Source organism: Carica papaya, chromosome 5 (genome assembly GCF_054855325.1).
Source record: "Carica papaya isolate Zhongbai chromosome 5, ASM5485532v1, whole genome shotgun sequence".
Taxonomy (NCBI): Eukaryota; Viridiplantae; Streptophyta; class Magnoliopsida; order Brassicales; family Caricaceae; genus Carica; species Carica papaya.
The window spans coordinates 30,755,746-30,783,109 of NC_142313.1; the positions used below are offsets into that span (position 1 = coordinate 30,755,746).

Below are 27,364 nucleotides of genomic sequence, written 5' to 3' on the forward strand. Positions count from 1 at the left end.
ATTAAAATGCCCCTGCATCTTGACTCACATTTGCGTATAAACCAGTGGACCCTTGTTCCACTCGCGCGTAACGTCGAACGACCCGTCGGAAAAAAAAATTAGTGCGACACGAGGACTTCCCAAGAGGTAACCCATTCGAGTACTACTCTCGCCCAAGCACACTTAACTGCGGAGTTCTGATGGAATCCGGTGCATTAGTGCTGGTATGATCGAACCTGTTTAATTTCGCGCTGCAAATACATAAACTCCTTCTCCTTTATTCTCCCTCCCGTCATTTGTTTCCTTGTGCGTGCGCACTACACCTCTCGTTCTCGCTCAAATATCAAGTAAAATGCCACGGCGCCGTGACTCACATTTGCGAATAAATCTGCGGACCATAATTAAAGTCGCGAGTAAGGTCGAACGGCACATCTGAAAAAAAGAAAATGGGTGCAACACGAGAACTTCCCAGGAGGTAACCCATCATTGTACTACTTTCGCCAAAGCACACTTAACTGCGGAGTTCTGATGGGATCCGGTGCATTTGTGCTGGTGTGACCGCACCTGTTTAATTTCGTGCTGAAAATACATACACTCCTTCTTCCCTCCCTCCCTCCCATCATTTGTTTCCTTGTGCGTTCGCACTGCACCTCTCATTCTCGTTCTAATATCGATTAAAATGCCCCTGATTCTTGACTCACATTTACGTATAAACCAGCGGACCATAGTTCCAGTCGCGCGTAACGTCGAACGACCCATCTGAAAAAAAATTATTGCGATACTAGGACTTCCCAAGAGGTCACCCATCCGAGTACTACACTCGCCCAAGCACACTTAACTGCAGAGTTCTGATGGGATCTAGTGCATTAGTGTTGGTATGATGCCACTTGTTTAATTTTGCGCTTCAAATACATACACTCCTTCTCTTTTCTTCCTTCTCCCGTCATTTGTTTCCTTGTGCTTGCGCACTGCACCTCCCGTTCTCGTTCACATATCAAGTAAAATGCCACGGTGCCGTGACTCACATTTGCGAATAAACCAGCGGACCATAAATCAAGTCGCGCGTAACGTCGAAAGAATCATCTGCAAAAAGATGGGTGCAACACGAGGACCTCCCAAGAAAATGGGTGAAATATAAGGACTTCGTAGGAGGTCACCCATCCGAGTACTTTTCTCGCCCAAGCACCCTTAGCTGCGGAGTTCTGATAGAATCCGTTGCATTAGTGCTGGTATGATCGCACCTGTTTCATTTTGTGCTGAAAATACATACACTCCCTCTCCTTCCCTCCCCCTCCCATCGATTGTTTCCTTGTGCGTTCACACTGCACCTCTTCTTCTTGTTCTAATATGGATTAAAATGCCCCTGCTTCTTGACTCACATTTGCGTATAAACCAGCAGACCCTAGTTCCAGTCGCGCGTAAAGTCGAACGACATATCTGAAAAAAAATTGTTGCGATACGAGGACTTCCCAGGAGGTCACCCATCCGAGTACTACTCTCGCCCAAGCACAGTTAACTGTGGAGTTCTGATGGGATCCGGTGCATTAGTGCTGGTATGATAGCACCCGTTTAATTTCGCGCTGCAAATACATAAATTCCTTCTCCTTTCTTCCCCCTCCCGTCATTTGTTTCCTTGTGCGTGCGCACTGCACCTCACGTGCTCGTTCTAATATAAAGTAAAATGCTACGGTGCCGTGACTCACATTTGTGAATAAACCTGAGGACCATAATTCAAGTCGCGCGTATCGTCGAAAGAATCATCTGCAAAAAATGGGTGAAACACGAGGACTTCCTAAGAAAATGGGTGAAATATAAGGACTTCGCAGGAGGTCACCCATCCTAGTGCTACTTTCCCCCAAACACCCTTAACTTACGGAGTTCTGATAGAACCCGTTGCATTGGTGCTGGTATGATTGCTCATGTTTCATTCTGCGCTGCAAATACATACACTTTTTCTCCCTCCATCCCCCCTCCCTTCATTTGTTTCCTTGTGCATACACTCTGCATCTCTCCTTCTCGTTCTAATATCAAGTAATATGCCCCGGCACCGTGACTCACCTTTGCAAATGAACCAGCGGTTTATAATTCCATTCGCGCGTAACATGGAACAACCCATCCGAAATAAAATATGTGCAACACGAGGGCTTCCCAAGTGGTCACCCATCCGAGAACTACTCTTGCCTAGGCACACTTAACTGCGGAGTTCTGATGGGATCCGGAGCTTTAGTGCTGGTATGATCGCATCTGTTTAATTTCGCGCTACAAATACATACACTCCTTCTCCTTTCTTCCCCCTCCCGTCATTTGTTTCCTTGTGCGTTCACACTTCACCTCTCATTCTCGTTCTAATATCGATTAAAATTCCCCTGCTTCTTGACTCACATTTGCGTATAAACCAGCGGACCCTAGTTCCAGAAGCGCGTAACGTCGAATGACCCGTCTGAAAAAAAATTGGTGCGACACGAGGACTTCCAAGGAGGTCACCCATCCGAGTACTAATCTCGCCCAAGCACACTTCACTGCGGAGTTCTGATGGGATCCGATGCATTAGTGCTGGTATGATCGCACCAGTTTAATTTCGCACTGCAAATACATAAACTCATTCCCCTTTCTTCCCCCTCCCGTCATTTGTTTCCTTGTGCGTGCGCACTGCACCTCCCGTTCTCGTTCTAATATAAAGTAAAATGCTACAGCTCCGTGAATCACATTTGCGAATCAACCTGAGGACCATAATTCAAGTCGCGCGTAACGTCGAAAGAATCATCTGCAAAAAAATGGGTGCAACACGAGGACTTCACAAGAAAATGGGTGAAATATAAGGACTTCGCAGGAGGTAACCCATGCTAGTACTACTCTTGCCCAAGCACCCTTACCTACGGAGTTCTGATAGAATCCGTTGCATTAGTGCTGGTATGATGGCACCTGTTTCATTTCGTGCTGAAAATACATACACTCATTCTCCTTCCCTCCCCCTCCCATCAATTGTTTCCTTGTTCGTTCACACTGCACCTCTCCTTCTCGTTCTAATATCGATTAAAAGGCCCCTGCTTCTTGACTCACATTTGCGTATAAACCAGCGGACCCTTGGGAAATCCTTGTGTTGCACTAATTTTTTTTCACACGGGTCGTTCGACGTTACGCGCGACTGGAACTAGGGTCCGCTGGTTTATACGCAAATATGAGTCAAGAAGCAGGGGCATTTTAATCGATATTAGAACGAGAAGGAGAGGTGCAGTGTGAACGCACAAGAAAACAATTGATGGAAGGGGGAGGAAAGGAGAAGGAGTGTATGTATTTTCAGCACGAAATGAAATAGGTGCGATCATACCAGCACTAATGCAACAGATTATATCAGAACTCCGTAAGTAAGGGTGCTTGGGCGAGAGTAGTACTAGCATGGGTTACCTCCTGCGAAGTCCTTATATTTCACCCATTTTCTTGTGAAGTCCTCGTGTTGCACCCATTTTTTTGCAGATGATTCTTTCGACGTTACGCGCGACTTGAATTATGGTCCTCAGGATTATTGGCAAATGTGAGTCACGGCGCCGTAGCATTTTACTTGATATTAGAACGAGCACGGGAGGTGCAGTGCGCACGCACAAGGAAACAAATGGCGGGAGGGGGAAGAAAGGAGAATGAGTTTATGTATTTGCAGCGTGAAATTAAGCAGGCGCGATCATAACAGCACTAATGAACCGGATCCCATCAGAACTCCGAAGTTAAGTGTGCTTGGGCGAGATTAGTACTCGGATGGGTGACCTCCTTGGAAGTCCTCGTGTCGCACCAATTTTTTTTCAGACGGGTCGTTCGACGTTACGCGCTTCTGGAACTAGGGTCCGCTGGTTTATACGCAAATGTGAGTCAAGAATCAGGGGCATTTTAATCGATATTAGAACGAGAAGGAGAGGTGCAGTGTGAACGCACAAGAAAACAAATGATGGGAGGGGGAGAGGGAAGAAGGAGTGTATGTATTTTCAGCACGAAATTAAACAGGTGCGGTCACACAAGCACAAATGCACCGGATCCCATCAGAACTCCGCAGTTAAGTGTGCTTTGGCGAAAGTAGTACAATGATGGGTTACCTCCTGGGAAGTTCTCGTGTTGCACCCATTTTCTTTTTTTCAGATGTGTCGTTTGACGTTACGCGCGACTTTAATTATGGTCCGCAGATTTATTCGCAAATGTGAGTCACGGCGCCGTGGTATTTTACTTGATATTTGAACGAGAACGAGAGGTGCAGTGCGCACGCACAAGGAAACAAATGACGGGAGGGGGAAGAAAGGAGGAGTTTATGTATTTGCAGCATGGAATTAAATGGGTGCGGTCATGCCAGCACTAATACCCGGATCCCATCAGAACTGCGTAGTTAAGTGTGCTTGGGCGAGAGAAGTACTCGGATGGGTGACCCCTTGGGAAGTCCTCGTGTCGCACCAATGTTTTTTCAAACGGGTCGTTCGACGTTACGCGCGACTGGAACTATAATCTGCTGGTTTATACGCAAATGTGAGTCAAGAATCTGGGGCATTTTAATCGATATTAGAACGAGAAGGAGAGGTGCAGTGTGAATGCACAAGGAAACAAATGATGGGAGGGGGGGAGGGAAGAAGGAGTGTATGTATTTTCAGCTCGAAATTAAACAGGTGCGCTCACACCAGCACAAATGCACCGGATCCCATCAGAACTCCGCAGTTAAGTGTGCTTTGACGAAAGTAGTACAATGATGGGTTACCTCCTGGGAAGTTTTCGTGTTGCACCCATTTTCTTTTTTTCAGATGTGCCGTTCGACGTTACGCGCGACTTTAATTATGGTCCGCAGATTTATTGGCAAATGTGAGTCACGGCACTATGGCATTTTACTTAATATTTGAACGAGAACAAGAGGTGCAGTTCGCACGCACAAGGAAACAAATGACGGGAGGGGGAAGAACGGAGAAGTAGTTTATGTATTTGCAGCGCGAACTTAAACAGGTGCGATCAAACCAGCACTAATGCACCGGATCCCATCAGAACTCCGCAGTTAAGTGTGCTTGGGCGAGAGTAGTACTCGGATCGGTGACCTCCTGGGAAGTCCTCATGTCGCACTAATTTTTTTTTTTAGACGGGTCGTTCGACGTTACCCGCGACTGGAACTAGGGTCCACTGGTTTATACACAAATGTGAGTCAAGAAAAAGGGGCATTTTAATCGATATTAGAACGAGAAGGAGAGATACAGAGTGCACGCACAAGGAAACAAATGACGGGAGGGGGGATGGAGGGAGAAAAAGTTTATGTATTTGCAGCGCAGAATGAAACATGAGCAATCATACCAGCACCAATGCAACGGATTCTATCAGAACTCCGCAAGTTAAGGGTGTTTGGGCGAGAGTAACACTAGGATGGGTGACCTCTTGCGAAGTCCTTATATTTCACCCATTTTCTTAAGAAGTCCTCGTGTTGCACCCATTTTTTTGCAGATGATTCTTTTGACGTTACGCGCGACTTGAATTATGGTCCTCAGGTTTATTCGCAAATGTGAGTCACGGCGCTGTAGCATTTTACTTGATATTAGAACGAGAACAGGAGCTGCAGTGCGCACGCACATGGAAACAAATGACGAGAGGGGGACGAAAGGGGAATGAGTTTATGTATTTGCAGCGGGAAATTAAACAGGTGAAATCATTCCAGCAGTAATGCAACGGATCCCATCAGAACTTCGCAGTGAAGTGTGTTTGGGCGAGAGTAGTACTCGGATGGGTGACCTCTTGGGAAGTCGTCGTGTCGCACCAATTTTTTTTCAGACGGGTCGTTTGACGTTACGCGCGACTGGAACTAGGGTCTGCTGGTTTATACGCAAATGTGAGTCAAGAAGCAGGGGCATTTTAATCGATATTAGAACGAGAATGAGAGGTGAAGTGTGAACGCACAAGGAAACAAATGACCGGAGGGGGAAGAAAGGAGGAGTGTATGTATTTGAAGAAAGGGTCCACTGGTTTATACGCAAAATTAAACAGGTGCGATCATACCAGCACTAAAGCCCTGGATCCCATCAGAACTCCGCACTTAAGTGTGCTTGGGTGAGAGTAGTACTCGGATGGGTGACAACTTGGGAAGCCCTCGTGTTGAACCTATTTTTTTCGGATGGGTTGTTCGACGTTACGCGCGAATGGAATTATAAACTGCTGGTTCATTTGCAAAGGTGAGTCACGGTGCGGGGGCATATTACTTGATATTAGAACGAGAAAGAGAGATGCATAGTGCACGCACAAGGAAACAAATGACGGGAGGGGGGATGGGAGGAGAAAGTGTGTATGCATTTGCAGTGCAGAATGAAACATGAGGGATCATACCAGCACTAATGCAACGGATTCTATCAGAACTCCGCAGTTAAGGGTGCTTAGGCGAGAAAAGTACCAGGATGGGTGACCTCCTCCGAAGTCCTTATATTTCACCCATTTTCTTGGGAGGTCCTCGTGTTGCACCCATCTTTTAGCAGATGATTCTTTCGACGTTACGCGCGACTTGATTTATGGTCCGCAGGTTTATTCGCAAATGTGAGTCATGGCGCCGTGGCATTTTACTTGGTATTAGAACGAGTACGGGAGGTGCAGTGCGCACGCACAAGGAAACAAATGACGGGAGGAGGAAGAAAAGAGAAGGAGTGTATGTATTTGAAGCGCAAAATTAAACAATTGGCATCATACCAGCACTAATGCACTGGATCCCATCAGAACTCTGTAGTTAAGTGTGCTTGGGCGAGAGTAGTACTTGGATGGGTGACCTCTTGGGAAGTCCTCGTATCGCAACAATTTTTTTTCAGATGAGTCGATCGACGTTACGCGCGACTGGAACTAAGGTCTGCTGGTTTATACGCAAATGTGAGTCAAGAATCAGGGGCATTTTAATCGATATTAGAATGAGAAGGAGAGGTGCAGTGTGAACGCACAAGGAAACAAATGATGGGAGGGGGGGAGGGAAGAAGGAGTGTATGTATTTTCAGCACGAAATTAAACAGGTGCGGTCACACCAGCACAAATGCACCGGATCCCATCAGAACTCCGCAGTTAAGTGTGCTTTGGCGAAAGTAGTACAATGATGGGTTACCTCCTGGGAGGTTCTCGTGTTGTACCCATTTTCTTTTTTTTAGATGTGCCGTTCGACCTTACGCGCGACTTTAATTATGGTCCGCAGATTTATTCGCAAATGTGAGTCACGGCGCCGTGGCATTTTACTTGATATTTGAACGAGAACGAGAGGTGCAGTGCGCACGCACAAGGAAACAAATGATGGGAGGGGGAAGAAAGGAGAAGGAGTTTATGTATTTACAGCGCGAAATGAAACAGGTGCGATCATACCAGCACTAATGCACCGGATCCCATCAGAACTCCGCAGTTAAGTGTGCTTGGGCGAGAGTAGTACTCGAATGGGTTACCTCTTGGGAAGTCCTCGTGTCGCACTAATTTTTTTTTCAGACGGGTCGTTCGACGTTACGCGCGACTGGAACAAGGGTCCACTGGTTTATACGCAAATGTGAGTCAAGAAGCAGGGGCATTTTAATCGATATTAGAACGAGAAGGAGAGATGCAGAGTGCACGCACAAGGAAATAAATGACGGGAGGGGGGATGGAGGGAGAAAAAGTATATGTATTTGCAGCGTAGAATGAAACATGAGCAATCATACCAGCACCAATGCAACGGATTCTGTCAGAACTCCGCAAGTTAAAGGTGCTTGGGCGAGAGTAGCACTAGGATGGGTGACTTCCTGCGAAGTCCTTATATTTCACCCATTTTCTTAGGAAGTCCTCGTGTTGCACCCATTTTTTTGCAGATGATTCTTTCGACGATACGCGCGACTTGAATTATGGTCCTCAGGTTTATTCGCAAATGTGAGTCAAGGCACCGTAGCATTTTACTTGATATTAGAAAGAGCACGGGAGGTGCAGTGCGCACGCACAAGGAAACAAATGACGGGAGGGGGAAGAAAGGAGAAGGAGTTTATGTATTTGCAGCGTGGAATTAAACATGTGCGATCATACCAGCACTAATGCACCGGATACCGTCTTAACTCTGCAGTTAAGTGTGCTTTAGCGAGAGTAGTACTCGGATGGGTGACCTCCTGGGAAGTTCTCATGTCGCACTAATTTTTTTTCAAACGGGTTGTTCGACGTTACGCAGGACTGGAACTAGGGTCCGCTGGTTTATACGCAAATGTGAGTCAAGAAGCAGGGTCATTTTAATCGATATTAGAACGAGAAAGAGAGGTGCAGTGTGAACGCACAAGGAAACAATTGATGGGAGGGGGAGGGAAGGAGAAGGAGTGTATGTATTTTGAGCACGAAATGAAACAGGTGCGATCATACCAGCACTAATGCAACGGATTCTATCAGAACTCCGTACGTAAGGGTGCTTGGGCGAGAGTAGTACTTGCATGGGTTACCTCCTGCGAAGTCCTTATATTTCGCCCATTTTCTTGTGAAGTCCTCGTGTTGCACCCATTTTTTTGCAGATGATTCTTTCGACGTTACGCGCGACTTGAATTATGGTCCTCAGGTTTATTCGCAAATGTGAGTCACGGCACCGTAGCATTTTACTTGATATTAGAACGAGCACGGGAGGTGCAGTGCGCACGCACAAGGAAACAAATGACGGGAGGGGGAAGAAAGGAGAAGGAGTTTATGTATTTGTAGTGCAAAATTAAACGGGTGCGATCATACCAGCATTAATGCACCGGATCCCATCAGAACTCCGCAGTTAAGTGTGTTTGGGCGAGAGTAGTACTCGGATGGGTGACCTCCTGGGAAGTCCTCATGTCGCATCAATTTATTTTCAGACGGGTCGTTCGACGTTACGCGCGACTGGAACTAGGGTCCGCTGGTTTATACTCAAATGTGAGTCAAGAAGTAGGGGCATTTTAATCGATATTAGAACGAGAAGGAGAGGTGCAGTGTGAACGCACAAGGAAACAATTGATGGGAGGGGGAGGGAAGGAGAAGGAGTGTATGTATTTTCAGCACGAAATGAAACAGGTGCGATCATACCAGCACTAATGCAACGGATTCTATCAGAACTCCGTAGGTAAGGGTGCTTGGGCGAGAGTAGTACTAGCATGGGTTACCTCCTGCGAAGTCCTTATATTTCGCCCATTTTCTTGTGAAGTCCTCGTGTTGCACCCATTTTTTTGCAGATGATTCTTTCGACATTACGCGCGACTTGAATTATGGTCCTCAAGTTTATTCGCAAATGTGAGTCACGACGCTGTAGAATTTTACTTGATATTAGAACGAGAATGGGAGGTGCAGTGCGCACGCACAAGGAAACAAATGACGGGAGGGGGAAGAAAGGGGAATGAGTTTATGTATTTGCAGCGCAAAATTAAATAGATGCGATCATACCAGCACTAATGCACCGGATCCCATCAGAACTCCACAGTTATATGTGCTCGGGCGAGATTAGTGCTCGGATGGGTGACCTCCTGCGAAGTCCTTATATTTCACCCATTTTCTTGGGAGGTCCTCGTGTTGCACCCATCTTTTTGCAGATGATTCTTTCGACGTTACGCGCGACTTGATTTATGGTCCGCAGGTTTATTCGCAAATGTGAGTCACGGCACCGTAGCATTTTACTTGATATTAGAACGAGTACGGGAGGTGCAGTGCGCACCCACAAGGAAACAAATGACGGGAGGAGGAAGAAAAGAGAAGGAGTGTATGTATTTGAAGCGCAAAATTAAACAATTGGCATCATACCAGCACTAATGCACTGGATCCCATCAGAACTCTGTAGTTAAGTGTGCTTGGGCGAGAGTAGTACTTGGATGGGTGACCTCTTGGGAAGTCCTCGTATCGCAACAATTTTTTTTCAGATGAGTCGATCGACGTTACGCGCGACTGGAACTAAGGTCTGCTGGTTTATACGCAAATGTGAGTCAAGAAAAAGGGGCATTTTAATCGATATTATAACGAGAAGGAGAGGTGCAGTGTGAACGCACAAGGAAACAAATGATGGGAGGGGGGAGGGAAGAAGGAGTGTATGTATTTTCAGCACGAAATTAAACAGGTGCGGTCACACCAGCACAAATGCACCGGATCCCATCAGAACTCCACAGTTAAGTGTGCTTTGGCGAAAGTAGTACAATGATGGGTTACCTCCTGGAAAGTTCTCGTACCCATTTTCTTTTTTTCAGATGTGCCGTTCGACGTTACGCGCGACTTTAATTATGGTCCGCAGATTTATTCGCAAATGTGAGTCACGGCGTCGTGGCATTTTACTTGATATTTGAACGAGAACGGGAGGTACAGTGCGCACGCACAAGGAAACAAAAGACGGGAGGAGGAAGAAAAGAGAAGTGTATGTATTTGAAGCGCAAAATTAAACAAGTGGCATCATACCAGCACTAATGCACTGGATCCCATCAGAATTCTGCAATTAAGTGTGCTTGGGCGAGAGTAGTAGTCGGATGGGTGACCTCTTGGGAAGTCCTCGTATCGCAACAATTTTTTTTCAGATAGGTTGTTCGACATTACGCGCGACTGGAACTATGGTCCGCTGGTTTATACGCAAATGTGAGTCAAGAATCAGGGGCATTTTAATCGATATTATAACGAGAAGGAGAGGTGCAGTGTGAACGCACAAGGAAACGAATGATGGGAGAGGGGAGGGAAGAAGGAGTGTATGTATTTTCAGCACGAAATTAAACAGGTGCAGTCACACCAGCACAAATGCACCGGATCCCATCAGAACTCCACAGTTAAGTGTGTTTTGGCGAAAGTGGTACAATGATGGGTTACCTCCTGGAAAGTTCTCGTACCCATTTTCTTTTTTTCAGATGTGCCGTTCGACGTTACGCGCGACTTGTATCATGGTCCTCAGGTTTATTCGCAAATGTGAGTCACGGTGCTGTAGCATTTTACTTGATATTAGAACGAGTACGGGAGGTGCAGTGCGCACGCACAAGGAAACAAATGACGGGAGGATGAAGAAAAGAGAAGGAGTGTATGTATTTCAAGCGCAAAATTAAACAAGTGGCATCATACCAGCACTAATGCATTGGATCCCATCAGAACTCCGCAGTGAAGTGTGTTTGGGCGAGATTAGTACTCGGATGGGTGACCTCCTGGGAAGTCCTCGTGTCACAGCAATTTTTTTTCAGACGGGTCGTTTGACATTACGCGCGTTAGGAACTAGGGTCCGCTGGTTTATACGCAAATGTGAGTCAAGAAGAAGGGGCATTTTAATCGATATTAGAACGAGAATGGGAGGTGAAGTGTGAACGCACAAGGAAACAAATGACGGGAGGGGGAAGAAAGGAGAAGGAGTGTATGTATTTGCAGCACAAAATTAAATATATTCGATCACACCAGCACTAATGCAACGGATTCTATCAGAACTCCGCAGTTAAGTGTGCTTGGGCGAGAGTAGTACTCAGATGGGTGACCACTTGGGAAGCCCTCGTGTTGCACATATTTTTTTTCGGATGGGTTGTTCGACGTTACGCGCGAATAGAATTATAAACCGCTGGTTCATTTGCAAAGGTGAGTCACGGTGCCGGGGCATATTACTTGATATTAGAACGAGAAAGAGAGATGCAGAGTGCACGCACAAGGAAACAAATGACGGGAGGGGGGATCGGAGGAGAAAGAATGTATGTATTTGCAGTGCAGAATGAAACATGAGGGATCATACCAGCACTAATGCAACGGATTCTATCAGAACTCCGCAGTTAAGGGTGCTTGGGCGAGAAATGTACTCGGATGGGTGACCTCCTGCGAAGTCCTTATATTTCACCCATTTTCTTTGGAGGTCCTCGTGTTGCACCCATCTTTTTGCATATGATTCTTTCGACGTTGCGCACGACTTGATTTATGGTCCGCAGGTTTATTCACAAATGTGAGTCACGGCGCCGTGGCATTTTACTTGATATTAGAACGAGTACGGGAGGTGCAGTGCGCACGCACAAGGAAACAAATGACGGGATGAGGAAGAAAAGAGAAGGAGTGTATGTATTTGAAGCGCAAAATTAAACAAGTGGCATCATACCAGCACTAATGCACTGGATCCCATCAGAACTCTGCAGTTAAGTGTGCTTGGTTGAGAGTAGTACTCGGATGGGTGACCTCTTTGGAAGTCCTCGTATCGCAACAATTTTTTTTCAGATGGGTCGTTCGACGTTACGCACGACTGGAACTATGGTCCGCTGGTTTATACGCAAATGTGAGTCAAGAATCAGGGGCATTTTAATCGATACTAGAACGAGAAGGAGAATTGCAATGTGAACGCACAAGGAAACAAATGATGGGAGGGAGGGAGGGAAGAAGGAGTGTATGTATTTTCAGCACGAAATTAAACAGGTGCGCTCACACCAGCACAAATACACCGGATCCCATCAGAACTCCGCAGTTAAGTGTGCTTTGGCGAAAGTAGTACAAAGATGGGTTACCTCCTGGGAAGTTCTCGTGTCGCACCCATTTTTTTTTTTTCAGATGTGCCGTTCGACGTTACGCGCGACTTTAATTATGGTCCGCATATTTATTCGCAAATGTGAGTCACGGCGTCGTGGCATTTTACTTGATATTTGAACGAGAACGAGAGGTGCAGTGCGCACGCACAAGGAAACAAATGACGGGAGGGGGAAGAAAGGAGAAGGAGTTTATGTATTTGCACCGCGAAATTAAATAGCTGCGATCATACCAGCACTAATGCACCGGATCCCATAAGAACTCCGCAGTTAAGTGTGCCTGTGCGAGAGTAGTACTCGGATGGGTGACCTCTTGGGATGTCCTCGTGTTGCACTAATTTTTTTTTTCAGACGGGTCGTTCGACGTTACGCGCGACTGCAACTAGGGTCCACTGGTTTATACGCAAATGTGAGTCAAGAAGCAGAGGCATTTTAATCGATATTAGAACGAGAAGGAGAGATGCAGAGTGCACGCACAAGGAAACAAATGACGGGAGGGGGATGGAGGGAGAAAAAGTGTATGTATTTGCAGCGTAGAATGAAATATGAGCAATCATACCAGCACCAATGCAACGGATTCTATCATAACTCCGCAAGTTAAGGGTGCTTGGGCGAGAGTAGCACTAGGATGGGTGACCTCCTGCGAAGTCCTTATATTTCACCCATTTTCTTAGGAAGTCCTCGTGTTGCACTCATTTTTTTGCAGATGATTCTTTCGACGATACGCGCGACTTGAATTATGGTCCTCAGGTTTATTCGCAAATGTGAGTCACGGCACCGTAGCATTTTACTTTATATTAGAACGAGCACGGGAGGTGCAGTACGCACGCACAAGGAAACAAATGACGGGAGGGGGAAGAAAGGAGAAGGAGTTTATGTATTTACAGCGCGAAATTAAACGGGTGCGATCATACCAGCACTCATGCACCGGATCCCATCAGAACTCCGCAGTTAAGTGTGCTTTGGCGAGAGTAGTACTCGGATTGGTGACCTCCTGGGAAGTCTTCGTGTCGCACCAATTTTTTTTCAGACAGGTTGTTCGACGTTACGCGCGACTGGAACTAGGGTCCGCTGTTTTATACGCAAATGTGAGTCAAGAAGCAAGGGCATTTTAATCGATATTAGAACGAGAAGGAGAGGTGCAGTGTGAATGCACAAGGAAACAATTGATGGGAGGGGGAGGGAAGGAGAAGGAGTGTATGTATTTTGAGCACGAAATGAAACAGGTGCGATCATACCAGCACTAATGCAACGGATTCTATCAGAACTCCGTAGATAAGGATGCTTGGGCGAGAGTAGTACTAGCATGGGTTACCTCCTGTGAAGTCCTTATATTTCAACCATTTTCTTGTGAAGTCCTCGTGTTGCACCCATTTTTTTTGCAGACGATTCTTTCGACGTTACGCGCGACTTGAATTATGGTCCTCAGGTTCAATCGCAAATGTGAGTCACGGCGCCGTGGCATTTTACTTGATATTAGAACGAGAACGGGAGGTGCAGTGCGCACGCACAAGGAAACAAATGACGGGAGGGGGAAGAAAGGGGAATGAGTGTATGTATTTGCAGCGCAAAATTAAACAGGTGCGATCATACAAGCACAAATGCGCCGGATCCCATCAGAACTCCGCAGTTAAGTGTGCTTTGGCGAAAGTAGTACAATGATGGGTTACCTCGTGGGAACTTCTCGTGTTGGACCCATTTTCTTTTTTTCAGATGTTCCGTTCGACGTTACGCGCGACTTTAATTTTGGTCCGCAGATTTATTCGCAAATGTGAGTCACGGCGTTGTGGCATTTTACTTGATATTTGAACGAGAACGAGAGGTGCAGTGTGCACGCACAAGGAAACAAATGACGGGAGGGGGAAGAAAGGAGAAGGAGTTTATGTATTTGCAGCGCAAAATTAAACAGGTGCGATCATACCAGCACTAATTCACCGGATCCCATCAGAACTCCGCAGTTAAGTGTGCTTGGGCGAGAGTAGTACTCGGATGGGTGATCTCTTGGGAAGTCCTCATGCCGCACTAATTTTTTTTCAGACGGGTCGTTCGACGTTACGTGCGATGGAGCTTTAGTGCTGGTATGATCGCACCTATTTAATTTCGCACTGCAAATACATACACTCCTTCTCCTTTCTTCCCCCTCCCGTCATTTGTTTCCTTGTGCGTTCACACTTCACCTCTCATTCTTGTTCCAATATCGATTAAAATGCCCCTGCTTCTTGACTCACATTTGCGTATAAACCAGCGGACCCTAGTTCCAGACGCGCGTAACGTCGAACAACCCGTCTGAAAAAAATTGGTGCGACACGAGGACTTCCCAGGAGGTCACCCATCCGAGTACTAATCTCGCCCAAGCACACTTCACTGCGGAGTTCTGATGGGATCCGGTGCATTAGTGCTGGTGTGATCGCACCTATTTAATTGTTGCGATACGAGGACTTCCCAATAGGTCACCCATCCGAGTACTACTCTCGCCCAAGCACACTTAACTGCAGAGTTCTGATGGGATCCCGTGCATTATTGCTGGTATGATGCCACTTGTTTAATTTTGTGCTTCGAATACATACGCTCCTTCTCTTTTCTTCCTCCTCCCGTCATTTGTTTCCTTGTGCGTGCGCACTGCACCTCCCGTACTCGTTCTAATATCAAGTAAAATGCCACGACGCCGTGACTCACATTTGCGAATAAACCTGCGGACCATAAATCAAGTCGCGCGTAACGTCGAAAGAATCATCTGCAAAAAGATGGGTGCAACACGAGGACCTCCTAAGAAAATGGGTGAAATATAAGGACTTCGCAGGAGGTCACCCATCCGAGTACTTTTCTCGCCCAAGCACCCTTAACTGCGGAGTTCTGATAGAATCCGTTGCATTAGTGCTGGTATGATCCCTCATGTTTCATTCTGCACTGCAAGTACATACACTCTTTCTCCTCCCATCCCCCCTCCCGTCATTTGTTTCCTTTTGCGTGCACTCTGCATCTCTCTTTCTCGTTCTAATATCAAGTAATATGCCCCGGCACCGTTACTCACCTTTGCAAATGAACCTGCGGTTTATAATTCCATTCGCGCGTAACGTCGAATAACCCATCCGAAAAAAAAAATAGGTGCAACACGAGGGCTTCCCAGGTGGACACCCATCCGAGTACTACTCTCGCCCAAGCACACTTAACTGCGGAGTTCTGATGGGATCCGGAGCTTTAGTGCTGATATGATCGCATCTGTTTAATTTCGCGCTGCAAATACATACACTCCTTCTCCTTTCTTCCCCCTCCCGTCATTTGTTTCCTTGTGCGTTCAAACTTTACCTCTCATTCTCGTTCTAATTTCGATTAAAATGCCCCTGCTTCTCGACTCACATTTGCGTATAAACCAGCGGACCCTAGTTCCAGACGCGCGTAACGTCGAACGACCCTTCTGAAAAAAAATTGTTGCGACACGAGGACTTCCTAGGAGGTCAACCATCCGAGTACTAATCTCGCCAAGCACACTTAACTGCGGAGTTCTGATGGAATCCGGGGCTTTAGTGCTGGTATGATCGCACCTGTTTAGTTTCGCGCTGCAAATACATACACTCCTTCTCCTTTCTTCCCCCTCCCGTCATTTGTTTCCTTGTGCGTTCACACTTCACCTCTCATTCTCGTTCTAATATCGATTAAAATGCCCCTGCTTCTTGACTTACATTTGCGTATAAACCAGCGGACCCTAGTTCCAGACGAGCGTAACGTCGAAGGAATCATCTGCAAAAAGATGGGTGCAACACGAGGACCTCCCAAGAAATTGGGTGAAATATAAGGACTTCGCAGGAGGTCACCCATCCGAGTACTTTTCTCGCCCAAGCACCCTTAACTGCGGAGTTCTGATAGAATCCGTTGCATTAGTGTTGGTATGATCCCTCATGTTTCATTCTGCACTGCAAATACATACATTCTTTCTCCTCCGATCCCCCCTCCCGTCATTTGTTTCCTTGTGCGTGCACTCTGCATCTTTCTTTCTCGTTCTAATATCAAGTAATATGCCCCGACACCGTGACTCACCTTTGCAAATGAACCACCAGTTTATAATTCTATTCGTGCGTAACGTCGAACAACCCATCCGAAAAAAAATATGTGCAACACGAGGGCTTCCCAAGTGGTCACCCATCTGAGTACTACTCTCGCCCAAGCACACTTAACTGCGGAGTTCTGATGGGATCCGGAGCTTTAGTGCTGGTATGATCGCACCTGTTTAATTTCGCGCTGCAAATACATACACTCCTTCTCCTTTCTTCCCCCTCCCGTCATTTGTTTCCTTGTGCGTTCACACTTTACCTCTCATTCTCGTTCTAATTTCGATTAAAATGCCCCTGCTTCTCGACTCACATTTGCGTATAAACCAGCGGACCCTAGTTCCAGACGCGCGTAACGTCGAACGACCCTTCTGAAAAAAAATTGTTGCGACACGAGGACTTCCTAGGAGGTCAACCATCCGAGTACTAATCTCACCAAGCACACTTAACTGCGGAGTTCTGATGGGATCCGGGGCTTTAGTGCTGGTATGATCGCACCTGTTTAGTTTCGCGCTGCAAATACATACACTCCTTCTCCTTTCTTCCCCCTCCCGTCATTTGTTTCCTTGTGCGTTCACACTTCACCTCTCATTCTCGTTCTAATATCGATTAAAATGCCCCTGCTTCTTGACTTACATTTGCGTATAAACCAGCGGACCCTAGTTCCAGACGAGCGTAACGTCGAAAGAATCATCTGCAAAAAGATGGGTGCAACACGAGGACCTCCCAAGAAATTGGGTGAAATATAAGGACTTCGCAGGAGGTCACCCATCCGAGTACTTTTCTCGCCCAAGCACCCTTAACTGCGGAGTTCTGATAGAATCCGTTGCATTAGCGCTGGTATGATCCCTCATGTTTCATTCTGCACTGCAAATACATACATTCTTTCTCCTCCGATCCCCCCTCCCGTCATTTGTTTCCTTGTGCGTGCACTCTGCATCTTTCTTTCTCGTTCTAATATCAAGTAATATGCCCCGGCACCGTGACTCACCTTTGCAAATGAACCAGCAGTTTATAATTCTATTCGCGTGTAACGTCGAACAACCCATCCGAAAAAAAATATGTGCAACACGAGGGCTTCCCAAGTGGTCACCCATCTGAGTACTACTCTCGCCCAAGCACACTTAACTGCGGAGTTCTGATAGAATCCGTTGCATTAGTGCTGGTGTGATCGAACCAATTTAATTTCGTGCTGCAAATACATACACTCCTCCTTTCTTCCCCCTCCCATCATTTGTTTCCTTGTGCGTTCACACTTCACCTCTCATTCTCGTTCTAATATCGATTAAAATGCCCCTTCTTCTTGACTCACATTTGCGTATAAACCAGCGGACCCTAGTTCCAGACGCGCGTAACGTCGAACGACCCTTCTGAAAAAAAATTGTTGCGACATGAGTACTTCCCAAGAGGTCAACCATCCGAGTACTAATCTCACCAAGCACACTTAACTACGGAGTTCTGATGGGATCCGGGGCTTTAGTACTGGTATGATCGCACCTGTTTAGTTTCGCGCTGCAAATACATACACTCCTTCTCCTTTCTTCCCCCTCCCGTCATTTGTTTCCTTGTGCGTTCACACTTCACCTCTCATTCTCGTTCTAATATCGATTAAAATGCCCCTGCTTCTTGACTTACATTTGCGTATAAACCAGCGGACCCTAGTTCCAGACTAGTGTAACGTCGAAAGAATCATCTGCAAAAAGATGGGTGCAACACGAGGACCTCCCAAGAAATTGGGTGAAATATAAGGACTTCGCAGGAGGTCACCCATCCGAGTACTTTTCTCGCCCAAGCACCCTTAACTGCGGAGTTCTGATAGAATCCGTTGCATTAGTGTTGGTATGATCCCTCATGTTTCATTCTGCACTGCAAATACATACATTCTTTCTCCTCCCATCCCCCCTCCCGTCATTTGTTTCCTTTTGCGTGCACTCTGCATCTCTCTTTCTCGTTCTAATATCAAGTAATATGCCCCAGCATCGTGACTCACCTTTGCAAATGAACCAGCAGTTTATAATTCCATTCGCGCGTAACGTCGAACAACCCATCCGAAAAAAATAGGTGCAACACGAGGGCTTCCCAAGTTGTCACCCATCCGAGTACTACTCTCGCCCAAGCACACTTAAGTGCGTAGTCCCGATGGGATCCAGGGCTTTAGTGCTGGTATGATTGCACCTGTTTAATTTCGCGCTGCAAATACATATACTCCTTCTCCTTTCTTCCCCCTCCGGTCATTTGTTTCCTTCTGCGTTCACACTTCACCTCTCATTCTTGTTCTAATATCGATTAAAATGACCCTGCTTCTTGACTCACATTTGCGTATAAACCAGCGGACCCTAGTTCCAGTCGCGCGTAATGTCAAATGACCCGTCTGAAAAAAAATTGGTGCGACACGAGGACTTCCCAAGAGGTCACCCATCCGAGTACTACTCTTGCCCAAGCACACAAAACTGCGGAGTTCTGATGGGATCCGGTGCATTACTGCTGAAATGATTGCACCTGTTTAATTTTCCGCTGCAAATACACAAACTCATTCCCCTTTCGTCCCCCTCTCGTCATTTGTTTCCTTGTGCGTGCGCACTGCAGCTCCCGTTCTCGTTCTAATAACAAGTAAAATGCTACAGCGCCGTGACTCACATTTACGAATAAACCTGAGGACCATAATTCAAGTCGCGCGTAACGTCAAAAGAATCATTTGTAAAAAAATGGGTGCAACACGTGGACTTCCTAAGAAAATGGGTGAAATATAAGGACTTCGCAGGAGGTCACCCATCCTAGTGCTACTCTCGCCCAAGCACCCTTAACTTGCGGAGTTCTAATAGAATCCGTTGCATTGGTGCTGGTATGATGGCTCATGTTTCATTTTGCGCTGCAAATACATTAACTTTTTCTCCCTCCATCCCCCCTCCCGTCATTTGTTTCCTTGTGCGTGCACTCTGCATCTCTCCTTCTCGTTCTAATATCGATTAAAATGCCCCTGCTTCTTGACTCACATTTGTGTATAAACCAGTAGACCCTAGTTCCAGTCGCGCGCAACGTCGAACGACCCGTCTGAAAAAAAAAAATTAGTACGACACGAGGACTTCACAGGAGGTCACCCATCCGAGTACTACTCTCGCCCAAACACACTTAACTGCGGAGTTCTGATGGGATCCGGTGCATTAGTGCTGGTTTGATCGCACTCGGTTAAGTTCGCGCTGCAAATACATAAACTACTTCTCCGTTCTTCCCCCTCCCGTCATTTGTTTCCTTGTGTGTGCGCACTGCACCTCTTGTTCTCGTTCAAATATCAAGTAAGATGCCACAGCGCCGTGACTCACATTTGCGAATAAATCTGCGGACCATAATTAAAGTCGCGCGTAACGTCGAACGGCACATCTGAAAAAAAGAAAATGGGTGCAACACGAGAACTTCCCAGGAGGTAACCCATCATTGTACTACTTTCGTCAAATCACACTTAACTGCGGAGTTCTGATGGGATCCGGTGCATTTGTGCTGGTGTGAGCGCAACTGTTTAATTTCTGGCTGAAAATACATACACTCCTTCTTCCCTCCCCCCCTCCAATCATTTGTTTCCTTGTGCATTCACACTGCACCTCTCCTTCTCGTTCTAATATCGATTAAAATACCCCTGATTCTTGACTCACATTTGCGTATAAACCAGCGGACCATAGTTCCAGTCGCGCGTAACGTCGAACGACCCGTCTGAAAAAAAATTGGTGCAACACAAAGACTTCCCAGGAGGTCACCCATCCGAGTACTACTCTCGCCCAAGCACAATTAACTGCAGAGTTCTGATGGGATCCAGTGCATTAGTGCTGGTATGATTGCACCCGTTTAATTTCGCGCTGCAAATAGATAAACTCCTTCTCCTTTCTTCCCCCTCCCGTCATTTGTTTCCTTGTGCGTGCGCACTGCACCTCCCGTGCTCGTTCTAATATCAAGTAAAATACTAAGGTGCCGTGACTCACATTTGCGAATAAACCTGAGGACCATAATTCAAGTCGCGCGTAGCGTCGAAAGAATCGTCTGCAAAAAAATGGGTGCAACACGAGGACTTCACAAGAAAATGGGTGAAATATAAGGACTTCGCAGGAGGTCACCCATCCGAGTACTACTCTCGCCCAAGCACACTTAACTGCAGAGTTCTGATGGGATACGGGGCTTTAGTGCTGGTATAATCGCTCCTGTTTAAGTTCGCGCTGCAAAAACATACACTCCTTCTCCTTTCTTCCCCCTCCCGTCAATTGTTTCCTTGTGCGTTCACACTGCACCTCTCATTCTCGTTCTAATATCGATTAAAATGCCCCTACTTCTTGACTCACATTTGCGTATAAACTAGCGGACCCTAGTTTCAGTCGCGCGTAACGTCGTACGACCCGTCTGAAAAAAAATTATTGCGACACGAGGACTTCCCAGGAGGCCACCCATCTGAGTACTACTTTCGCCAAAGCACACTTAACTGCGAAGTTCTGATGGGATCCGGTGCATTTGTGCTGGTAACGTCGAACGACACATCTAAAAAAAAGAAGATGGGTGCAACACGAGGACTTCACAAGAAAATGGGTGAAATATAAGGACTTCGCAGGAGGTAACCCATGCTAGTACTACTCTCGCCCAAGCACCCTTACCTACAGAGTTCTGATAGAATCCGTTGCATTAGTGCTTGTATGATCGCACCTGTTTCATTTCGTGCTGAAAATACATACACTCCTTCTCCTTCTCTCCCCCTCCCATCAATTGTTTCCTTGTGTGTTCACACTGCACCTCTCCTTCTCGTTCTAATATCGATTTAAATGCCCCTGCTTCTTGACTCACATTTGCGTATAAACCAGCGGACCCTAGTTCTAGTCGCGCGTAACGTCGAACGACCCGTCTGAAAAAAAATTGGTGCGACACGAGGACTTCCCAGGAGGTCACCCATCCGAGTACTACTCTCGCCCAAGCACACTTGACTGCAGAGTTCTGATGGGATCCTGTGCATTAGTGCTGGTATGATCGCACCCGTTTAATTCAACGTAGCAAATACATAAACTCCTTCTCCTTTCTTCCCTCTCCCGTCATTTGTTTCCTTGTGCGTGCGCACTGCACCTCTCGTTCTCGTTCAAATATCAAGTAAAATGCCACGGTGCCGTGACTCTCATTTGCGAATAAATCTGCATTCCATAATTAAAGTCGCGCGTAACGTCGAACGGCACATCTGAAAAAAAGAAGATGGGTGCAACACGAGGACTTCACAAGAAAATGGGTGAAATATAAGGACTTCGCAGGAGGTAACCCATGCTAGTACTGCTCTCGCCCAAGCACCCTTACCTACAGAGTTCTGATAGAATCCGTTGCATTAGTGCTTGTATGATCGCACCTGTTTCATTTCGTGCTGAAAATACATACACTCCTTCTCCTTCCCTCCCCCTCCCATCAATTGTTTCCTTGTGTGTTCACACTGCACCTCTCCTTCTCGTTCTAATATCGATTTAAATGCCCATGCTTCTTGACTCACATTTGCGTATAAACCAGCGGACCCTAGTTCTAGTCGCGCGTAACGTTGAACGACCCGTCTGAAAAAAAATTGGTGCGACACGAGGACTTCCCAAGAGGTCACCCATCTGAGTACTACTCTCGCCCAAGCACACTTAACTGCAGAGTTCTGATGGGATCCGGTGCATTAGTGCTGGTATGATCGCACCCGTTTAATTCAACGTAGCAAATACATAAACTCCTTCTCCTTTCTTCCCCCTCCCGTCATTTGTTTCCTTGTGCGTGCGCACTGCACCTCTCATTCTCGTTCAAATATCAAGTAAAATGCCACGGTGCTGTGACTCACATTTGTGAATAAATTTGCAGACCATAATTAAAGTCGCGCGTAACGTCGAACTGCACATCTAAAAAAAAAGAAAATGGGTGCAACACGAGAACTTCCCAGGAGGTAACCCATCATTGTACTGCTTTCGCCAAAGCACACTTAACTGTGGAGTTCTTATGGGATCCGGTGGATTTGTGCAGGTGTGACCGCACCTGTTTAATTTCGTGCTGAAAATACATACACTCCTTCTTCCCTCCCCCCCTCCCATCATTTGTTTCCTTGTGCGTTCACACTGCACCTCTCCTTCTCATTCTAATATCGATTAAAATGCCCCAGATTCTTGACTCACATTTTCGTATAAACCAGCGGACCCATGCTAGAACTACACTCGCCCAAACACCCTTACCTACGGAGTTCTAATAGAATCCGTTGCATTAGTGCTGGTATGATCGCACCTGTTTCATTTCGTGCTGAAAATACATACACTTCTTCTCCTTCCCTCCCCCTCCCATCAATTGTTTCTTTGTGCGTTCACACTGCACCTCTGCTTCTCGTTCTAATATCGATTAAAATGCCCCTGCTTCTTGACTCACATTTGCGTATAAACCAACGGACCCTCGTTCCAGTCGCGCGTAACGTCGAACGACCCGTCTGAAAAAAAATTGGTGCGACACGAGGACTTCCCAGGAGGTCACCCATTCGAGTACTACTCTCGCCCAAGCACACTTAACTGTAGAGTTCTGATGGGATCCGGTGCATTAGTGCTGGTATGATGCCATTTGTTTAATTTTGCGCTTCAAATACATACACTCCTTCTCTTTTCTTCCTCATCCCGTCATTTGTTTCCTTGTGCGTACGCAATGCACCTCCCGTACTCGTTCTAATATCAAGTAAAATGCCACGGCGCCATGACTCACATTTGCGAATAAACCTGCGGACCATAAATCAAGTCGCGCGTAACGTCGAAAGAATCATCTGAAAAAAGATGGGTGCAACACGAGGACCTCCCAAGAAAATGGGTGAAATATAAGGACTTCGCAGGAGGTCACCCATCCGAGTACTTTTCTCTCCCAAGCACCCTTAACTGCGGAGTTCTGATAGAATCCGTTGCATTAGTGCTGGTATGATCCCTCATGTTTCATTCTGCACAGCGAATACATACACTCTTTCTCCTCCCATCCCCCCTCCCGTCATTTGTTTCCTTGTGCGTGCACTCTGCATCTCTCTTTCTCGTTCTAATATCAAGTAATATGACCTGGCACCGTGACTCACCTTTGCAAATGAACCAGTGGTTTATAATTCCATTCGCGCGTAACGTCGAACAACCCATCCGAAAAAAAATAGGTGCAACACGAGGGCTTCCCAAGTGGTCACCCATCCAAGTACTACCCTCGCCCAAGCACACTTAAATGCGGAGTTCTGATGGGATCCGGAGTTTTGGTGCTGGTATGATCGCACATGTTTAATTTCGAGCTACAAATACATACACACCTTCTCCTTTCTTCCCCCTCCAGTCATTTGTTTCCTTGTGCGTTCACACTTTACCTCTCATTCTCGTTCTAATATCGATTAAAATGCCCCTGATTCTTGACTCAAATTTGCGTATAAACCAACGGACCCTAGTTCCAGACGCGCGTAACGTCGAACGACCCGTCTGAAAAAAAAATTGGTGCGACACCAGGACTTCCCAGGAGGTCATCCATCCGAGTACTAATCTCACCCAAGCACACTTAACTGCAGAGTTCTGATGGGATTCGGGGCTTTAGTGCTGGTATGATCGCACCTGTTTAGTTTCGCGCTACAAATACATACACTCCTTCTCCTTTCTTCCCCCTCCCGTCATTTGTTTCCTTGTGCGTTCGCACTTCACCTCTCATTCTCGTTCTAATATCGATTAAAATGCCCCTGCTTCTTGACTCACATTTGCGTATAAACCAGCGGACCCTAGTTCCAGTCGCGCGTAACTTCGAACGACCTGTCTAAAAAAAAATTGGTGCGACACGAGGACTTTCCAGGAGGTCACCCATCCGAGTACTACTCTCGCCCAAGCACACTTAACTGCGGAGTTCTGATGGGATCCGGTGCATTAGTGCTGGTATGATCGCACCCGTTTAATTCCGCGCTGCAAATACATAAACTCCTTCTCCTTTCTTCCCCCTCCCGCCATTTGTTTCCTTGTGCGTGCGAATTGCACCTCCCGTGCTCGTTCTAATATCAAGTAAAATGCTACAGCGCCGTGACTCACATTTGCGAATAAACCTGAGGACCATAATTCAAGTCGCCCGTATCGTCGAAAGAATCATCTGTAAAAAAATGGGTGCAACACGAGGACTTCACAAGAAAATGGGTGAAATATAACGACTTCACAGGAGGTAACCCATGCTAGTACTACTCTCGCCCAAGCACCCTTACCTACGGAGTTCTGATAGAATCCGTTGCATTAGTGCTGGTATGATCGTACCTGTTTCATTTCGTGCTGAAAATACATACACTCCTTCTCCTTCCCGCCCCCTCCCATCAATTGTTTCCTTGTGCGTTCACACTGCACCTCTCCTTCTCGTTCTAACATCGATTAAAATGCCCCTGCGTCTTGACTCACATTTGCGTATAAACCAGCAGACCCTAGTTCTAGTCGCGCGTAACATCGAACGACCCGTCTGAAAAAAAATTGGTGCGACACGAGGACTTCCCAGGAGGTCACCCATCCGAGTACTACTCTCGCCCAAGCACACTTAACTGCTGAGTTCTGATGGGATCCGGTGCATTAGTGCTGGTATGATCGCACCCGTTTAATTCAACGCAGCAAATACATAAACTCCTTCTCCTTTCTTCCCCCTCCCGTCATTTGTTTCCTTGTGCGTGCGCACTGCACCTCCCGTGCTCGTTCTAATATCAAGTAAAATGCTACGGTGTCGTGACTCACATTTGCGAATAAACCTGAGAACCATAATTCAAGTCGCGCGTATCGTCGAAAGAATCATCTGCAAAAAAATGGGTGCAACACGAGGACTTCCTAAGAAAATGGGTGAAATATAAGGACTTCGCAGGAGGTCACCCATCCTAGTGCTTCTCTCGCCCAAGCACCCTTAACTTGCGGAGTTCTGATAGAATCCGTTGCATTGGTGCTGGTATGATTGCTCATGTTTCATTCTGCGCTGCAAATACATACACTTTTTTTCCCTCCTCCCGTCATTTGTTTCCTTGTGCGTGCACTCTGCATCTCTCTTTCTCGTTCTAATATCGATTAAAATGCCCCTGCTTCTTGACTCACATTTGCGTATAAACCAGTGGACCCTCGTTCCAGTCGCGCTTAACGTCGAACGACCCGTCTGAAAAAAAAATTAGTGCAACACGAGGACGTCCCAGGAGGTCACCCATCCGAGTACTACTCTCGCCCAAGTACACTTAACTGCAGAGTTCTGATGGGATCCGGTGCATTAGTGCTGGTATGATCGCACCTGTTTAATTTTGCGCTGCAAATACATAAACTCCTTCTCCTTTCTTCCCCCTCCCGTCATTTGTTTCCTTATGCGTTCACACTTCACCTCTCATTCTCGTTCTAATATCGATTAAAATACCCCTGATTCTTGACTCACATTTGCGTATAAACCAGCGGACCCTAGTTCCAGACGCGCGTAACGTCGAACGATCCGTCTGAAAAAAAATTGGTGCGACACGAGGACTTCACAAATAAATGGGTGAAATATAAGGACTCCGCAGGAGGTCACCCATCCGAGTAGTTTTCTCGCCCAAGCACCCTTAACTGCGGAGTTCTGATAGAATCCGTTGCATTAGTGCTGGTATGATCCCTCATGTTTCATTCTGCACTGCAAATACATACACTCTTTCTCCTTCCATCCCCTTTCCTGTCATTTGTTTCCTTGTGCGTGCAATCTGCATCTCTTTTTCTCGTTCTAATATCAAGTAATATGCCCCGGCACCGTGACTCACCTTTGCAAATGAACCAACGGTTTATAATTCCATTCGCGCTTAACGTCGAACAACCCATCCGAAAAAAATAGGTGCAACACGAGGGCTTCGCAAGTGGTCACCCATCCGAGTACTACTCTCGCCCAAGCACACTTAACTGCGGAGTTCTGATGGGATCCGGAGTTTTAGTGCTGGTATGATCGCACCTGTTTAATTTCGCGCTGCAAATACATACACTCCTTCTCCTTTCTTCCCCCGCCCGTCATTTGTTTCCATGTGCGTTCACACTTCACCTCTCATTCTCGTTCTAATATCGATTAAAATGCCTCTACTTCTTGACTCAAATTTGCGTATAAACCAGCGGACCCTAGTTCCAGACGCGCGTACCGTCGAACGACCCGTCTGAAAAAAAATTGGTGCGACACGAGGACTTCCCAGGAGGTCACCCATCCGAGTACTAATCTCGCCCAAGCAAACTTCACTGCGGAGTTCTGATGGGATCCGGTGCATTAGTGCTGGTATGATCGCACCCGTTTAATTCCGCGCTGCAAATACATAAACTCCTTCTCCTTTCTTCCCCCTCCCGTCATATGTTTCCTTGTGCGTGCACTCTGCATCTCTCTATCTCGTTCTAATATCAAGTAATATGCCCCGCCACCGTGACTCACCTTTGCAAATGAACCAGCGGTTTATAATTCCATTCGTGCGTAACGTCGAACAACCCATTCGGAAAAAAATAGGTGCAACACGAGGGCTTCCCAGGTGGTCACCCATCCGAGTACTACTCTGGTCAAAGCACACTTAACTACGGAGTTCTGATGGGATCCGGAGCTTTAGTGCTGGTATGATAGCACCTGTTTAATTTCACGCTGCAAACACTCCTACTCCTTTCTTCCCCCTCCCGTCATTTGTTTCCTTGTGGGTTCACACTTCACCTCTCATTCTCGTTCTAATATCGATTAAAATGCCCCTGCTTCTTGATTCACATTTGCGTATAAACTAGCGGGCCCTAGTTCCAGACGCGCGTAACGTCGAACGACCCGTCTGAAAAACAATTGGTGCGACACAAGGACTTCCCAGGAGGTCACCCATCCGAGTACTAATCTCGCTCGAGCACACATAACTGCGGAGTTATGATGGGATCCAGTGCGTTAGTGCTGGTATAATCGTGCCTG

General features: G+C 46.6%; 11 non-coding genes and 45 pseudogenes across 11 annotated transcripts; 22 read left to right on the forward strand and 34 right to left on the reverse strand.

Moving 5' to 3' along the window:
• Positions 1-98: 98 nt before the first annotated feature.
• LOC148263370 (5S ribosomal RNA) lies at positions 99-217 on the reverse strand (annotated as a pseudogene).
• A 209-nt stretch (positions 218-426) lies between these two features.
• LOC148263371 (5S ribosomal RNA) lies at positions 427-545 on the reverse strand (annotated as a pseudogene).
• Positions 546-749: 204 nt separating this feature from the next.
• LOC148263372 (5S ribosomal RNA) lies at positions 750-867 on the reverse strand (annotated as a pseudogene).
• A 236-nt stretch (positions 868-1,103) lies between these two features.
• On the reverse strand, positions 1,104-1,222 carry LOC148263373 (5S ribosomal RNA; annotated as a pseudogene).
• Positions 1,223-1,427: 205 nt separating this feature from the next.
• On the reverse strand, positions 1,428-1,546 carry LOC148263374 (5S ribosomal RNA; annotated as a pseudogene).
• A 560-nt stretch (positions 1,547-2,106) lies between these two features.
• Positions 2,107-2,225, reverse strand: LOC148263375 (5S ribosomal RNA; annotated as a pseudogene).
• Positions 2,226-2,430: 205 nt separating this feature from the next.
• LOC148263376 (5S ribosomal RNA) lies at positions 2,431-2,549 on the reverse strand. Its single transcript, XR_015820451.1, has one exon. It is a non-coding gene; the product is annotated as a 5S ribosomal RNA (ribosomal RNA).
• A 1,098-nt stretch (positions 2,550-3,647) lies between these two features.
• On the forward strand, positions 3,648-3,766 carry LOC148263377 (5S ribosomal RNA; annotated as a pseudogene).
• A 204-nt stretch (positions 3,767-3,970) lies between these two features.
• LOC148263378 (5S ribosomal RNA) lies at positions 3,971-4,089 on the forward strand (annotated as a pseudogene).
• A 206-nt stretch (positions 4,090-4,295) lies between these two features.
• On the forward strand, positions 4,296-4,413 carry LOC148263379 (5S ribosomal RNA; annotated as a pseudogene).
• Positions 4,414-4,617: 204 nt separating this feature from the next.
• On the forward strand, positions 4,618-4,736 carry LOC148263380 (5S ribosomal RNA; annotated as a pseudogene).
• A 209-nt stretch (positions 4,737-4,945) lies between these two features.
• Positions 4,946-5,064, forward strand: LOC148263381 (5S ribosomal RNA; annotated as a pseudogene).
• Positions 5,065-5,968: 904 nt separating this feature from the next.
• On the forward strand, positions 5,969-6,087 carry LOC148263382 (5S ribosomal RNA; annotated as a pseudogene).
• Positions 6,088-6,646: 559 nt separating this feature from the next.
• LOC148263383 (5S ribosomal RNA) lies at positions 6,647-6,765 on the forward strand (annotated as a pseudogene).
• A 204-nt stretch (positions 6,766-6,969) lies between these two features.
• On the forward strand, positions 6,970-7,088 carry LOC148263384 (5S ribosomal RNA; annotated as a pseudogene).
• Positions 7,089-7,297: 209 nt separating this feature from the next.
• On the forward strand, positions 7,298-7,416 carry LOC148263385 (5S ribosomal RNA). The gene has a single exon (XR_015819620.1). It is a non-coding gene; the product is annotated as a 5S ribosomal RNA (ribosomal RNA).
• Positions 7,417-7,978: 562 nt separating this feature from the next.
• On the forward strand, positions 7,979-8,097 carry LOC148263386 (5S ribosomal RNA; annotated as a pseudogene).
• A 559-nt stretch (positions 8,098-8,656) lies between these two features.
• LOC148263387 (5S ribosomal RNA) lies at positions 8,657-8,775 on the forward strand (annotated as a pseudogene).
• Positions 8,776-9,688: 913 nt separating this feature from the next.
• LOC148263388 (5S ribosomal RNA) lies at positions 9,689-9,807 on the forward strand (annotated as a pseudogene).
• A 203-nt stretch (positions 9,808-10,010) lies between these two features.
• LOC148263389 (5S ribosomal RNA) lies at positions 10,011-10,128 on the forward strand (annotated as a pseudogene).
• Positions 10,129-10,331: 203 nt separating this feature from the next.
• LOC148263390 (5S ribosomal RNA) lies at positions 10,332-10,449 on the forward strand (annotated as a pseudogene).
• Positions 10,450-10,975: 526 nt separating this feature from the next.
• Positions 10,976-11,092, forward strand: LOC148263391 (5S ribosomal RNA; annotated as a pseudogene).
• Positions 11,093-11,299: 207 nt separating this feature from the next.
• On the forward strand, positions 11,300-11,418 carry LOC148263392 (5S ribosomal RNA; annotated as a pseudogene).
• A 561-nt stretch (positions 11,419-11,979) lies between these two features.
• On the forward strand, positions 11,980-12,097 carry LOC148263393 (5S ribosomal RNA; annotated as a pseudogene).
• Positions 12,098-12,301: 204 nt separating this feature from the next.
• Positions 12,302-12,420, forward strand: LOC148263394 (5S ribosomal RNA; annotated as a pseudogene).
• A 209-nt stretch (positions 12,421-12,629) lies between these two features.
• LOC148263395 (5S ribosomal RNA) lies at positions 12,630-12,748 on the forward strand (annotated as a pseudogene).
• A 562-nt stretch (positions 12,749-13,310) lies between these two features.
• On the forward strand, positions 13,311-13,429 carry LOC148263396 (5S ribosomal RNA; annotated as a pseudogene).
• A 560-nt stretch (positions 13,430-13,989) lies between these two features.
• LOC148263397 (5S ribosomal RNA) lies at positions 13,990-14,108 on the forward strand (annotated as a pseudogene).
• A 209-nt stretch (positions 14,109-14,317) lies between these two features.
• LOC148263398 (5S ribosomal RNA) lies at positions 14,318-14,436 on the forward strand (annotated as a pseudogene).
• Positions 14,437-14,706: 270 nt separating this feature from the next.
• On the reverse strand, positions 14,707-14,825 carry LOC148263399 (5S ribosomal RNA). The gene has a single exon (XR_015820103.1). It is a non-coding gene; the product is annotated as a 5S ribosomal RNA (ribosomal RNA).
• Positions 14,826-14,831: 6 nt separating this feature from the next.
• Positions 14,832-14,949, reverse strand: LOC148263400 (5S ribosomal RNA; annotated as a pseudogene).
• Positions 14,950-15,512: 563 nt separating this feature from the next.
• Positions 15,513-15,631, reverse strand: LOC148263401 (5S ribosomal RNA). The gene has a single exon (XR_015820639.1). It is a non-coding gene; the product is annotated as a 5S ribosomal RNA (ribosomal RNA).
• Positions 15,632-15,836: 205 nt separating this feature from the next.
• Positions 15,837-15,954, reverse strand: LOC148263402 (5S ribosomal RNA; annotated as a pseudogene).
• A 560-nt stretch (positions 15,955-16,514) lies between these two features.
• Positions 16,515-16,633, reverse strand: LOC148263403 (5S ribosomal RNA). The gene has a single exon (XR_015821159.1). It is a non-coding gene; the product is annotated as a 5S ribosomal RNA (ribosomal RNA).
• Positions 16,634-16,838: 205 nt separating this feature from the next.
• On the reverse strand, positions 16,839-16,956 carry LOC148263404 (5S ribosomal RNA; annotated as a pseudogene).
• Positions 16,957-17,516: 560 nt separating this feature from the next.
• On the reverse strand, positions 17,517-17,635 carry LOC148263405 (5S ribosomal RNA; annotated as a pseudogene).
• A 202-nt stretch (positions 17,636-17,837) lies between these two features.
• On the reverse strand, positions 17,838-17,955 carry LOC148263406 (5S ribosomal RNA; annotated as a pseudogene).
• A 559-nt stretch (positions 17,956-18,514) lies between these two features.
• Positions 18,515-18,633, reverse strand: LOC148263407 (5S ribosomal RNA; annotated as a pseudogene).
• Positions 18,634-18,838: 205 nt separating this feature from the next.
• LOC148263408 (5S ribosomal RNA) lies at positions 18,839-18,957 on the reverse strand (annotated as a pseudogene).
• A 564-nt stretch (positions 18,958-19,521) lies between these two features.
• On the reverse strand, positions 19,522-19,640 carry LOC148263409 (5S ribosomal RNA; annotated as a pseudogene).
• Positions 19,641-19,849: 209 nt separating this feature from the next.
• Positions 19,850-19,968, reverse strand: LOC148263410 (5S ribosomal RNA; annotated as a pseudogene).
• Positions 19,969-20,172: 204 nt separating this feature from the next.
• Positions 20,173-20,291, reverse strand: LOC148263411 (5S ribosomal RNA; annotated as a pseudogene).
• A 559-nt stretch (positions 20,292-20,850) lies between these two features.
• Positions 20,851-20,969, reverse strand: LOC148263412 (5S ribosomal RNA; annotated as a pseudogene).
• Positions 20,970-21,343: 374 nt separating this feature from the next.
• LOC148263413 (5S ribosomal RNA) lies at positions 21,344-21,462 on the reverse strand (annotated as a pseudogene).
• A 563-nt stretch (positions 21,463-22,025) lies between these two features.
• On the reverse strand, positions 22,026-22,144 carry LOC148263414 (5S ribosomal RNA). Its single transcript, XR_015819611.1, has one exon. It is a non-coding gene; the product is annotated as a 5S ribosomal RNA (ribosomal RNA).
• Positions 22,145-22,354: 210 nt separating this feature from the next.
• On the reverse strand, positions 22,355-22,473 carry LOC148263415 (5S ribosomal RNA; annotated as a pseudogene).
• Positions 22,474-22,919: 446 nt separating this feature from the next.
• LOC148263416 (5S ribosomal RNA) lies at positions 22,920-23,039 on the reverse strand (annotated as a pseudogene).
• A 236-nt stretch (positions 23,040-23,275) lies between these two features.
• Positions 23,276-23,394, reverse strand: LOC148263417 (5S ribosomal RNA; annotated as a pseudogene).
• A 206-nt stretch (positions 23,395-23,600) lies between these two features.
• LOC148263418 (5S ribosomal RNA) lies at positions 23,601-23,719 on the reverse strand. The gene has a single exon (XR_015819865.1). It is a non-coding gene; the product is annotated as a 5S ribosomal RNA (ribosomal RNA).
• Positions 23,720-23,925: 206 nt separating this feature from the next.
• On the reverse strand, positions 23,926-24,044 carry LOC148263419 (5S ribosomal RNA; annotated as a pseudogene).
• Positions 24,045-24,249: 205 nt separating this feature from the next.
• Positions 24,250-24,368, reverse strand: LOC148263420 (5S ribosomal RNA). Its single transcript, XR_015819701.1, has one exon. It is a non-coding gene; the product is annotated as a 5S ribosomal RNA (ribosomal RNA).
• A 559-nt stretch (positions 24,369-24,927) lies between these two features.
• Positions 24,928-25,046, reverse strand: LOC148263421 (5S ribosomal RNA). The gene has a single exon (XR_015819822.1). It is a non-coding gene; the product is annotated as a 5S ribosomal RNA (ribosomal RNA).
• Positions 25,047-25,600: 554 nt separating this feature from the next.
• On the reverse strand, positions 25,601-25,719 carry LOC148263422 (5S ribosomal RNA; annotated as a pseudogene).
• Positions 25,720-26,278: 559 nt separating this feature from the next.
• On the reverse strand, positions 26,279-26,397 carry LOC148263423 (5S ribosomal RNA). The gene has a single exon (XR_015820816.1). It is a non-coding gene; the product is annotated as a 5S ribosomal RNA (ribosomal RNA).
• Positions 26,398-26,602: 205 nt separating this feature from the next.
• Positions 26,603-26,721, reverse strand: LOC148263424 (5S ribosomal RNA). The gene has a single exon (XR_015820543.1). It is a non-coding gene; the product is annotated as a 5S ribosomal RNA (ribosomal RNA).
• A 205-nt stretch (positions 26,722-26,926) lies between these two features.
• Positions 26,927-27,045, reverse strand: LOC148263425 (5S ribosomal RNA; annotated as a pseudogene).
• Positions 27,046-27,364: the final 319 nt, after the last annotated feature.